The sequence below is a fragment of the Myxocyprinus asiaticus genome, unplaced genomic scaffold (assembly GCF_019703515.2).
Source record: "Myxocyprinus asiaticus isolate MX2 ecotype Aquarium Trade unplaced genomic scaffold, UBuf_Myxa_2 HiC_scaffold_111, whole genome shotgun sequence".
Taxonomy (NCBI): Eukaryota; Metazoa; Chordata; class Actinopteri; order Cypriniformes; family Catostomidae; genus Myxocyprinus; species Myxocyprinus asiaticus.
Window position 1 is genome coordinate 7,501 of NW_026249559.1, and position 539 is coordinate 8,039.

The window sequence follows — 539 nt, forward strand, 5'->3', positions numbered from 1 at the left end:
AGGGTTAGGGTTAGGGTTAGGGTTAGGGTTAGGGTTAGGGTTAGGGTTAGGGTTAGGGTTAGGGTTAGGGTTAGGGTTAGGGTTAGGGTTAGGGTTAGGGTTAGGGTTAGGGTTAGGGTTAGGGTTAGGGTTAGGGTTAGGGTTAGGGTTAGGGTTAGGGTTAGGGTTAGGGTTAGGGTTAGGGTTAGGGTTAGGGTTAGGGTTAGGGTTAGGGTTAGGGTTAGGTTAGGGTTAGGGTTAGGGTTAGGGTTAGGTTAGGGTTAGGGTTAGGGTTAGGGTTAGGGTTAGGGTTAGGGTTAGGGTTAGGGTTAGGGTTAGGGTTAGGGTTAGGGTTAGGGTTAGGGTTAGGGTTAGGGTTAGGGTTAGGGTTAGGGTTAGGGTTAGGGTTAGGGTTAGGGTTAGGGTTAGGTTAGGGTTAGGGTTAGGGTTAGGGTTAGGGTTAGGGTTAGGGTTAGGGTTAGGGTTAGGGTTAGGGTTAGGGTTAGGGTTAGGGTTAGGGTTAGGGTTAGGGTTAGGGTTAGGGTTAGGGTTAGGTTAGG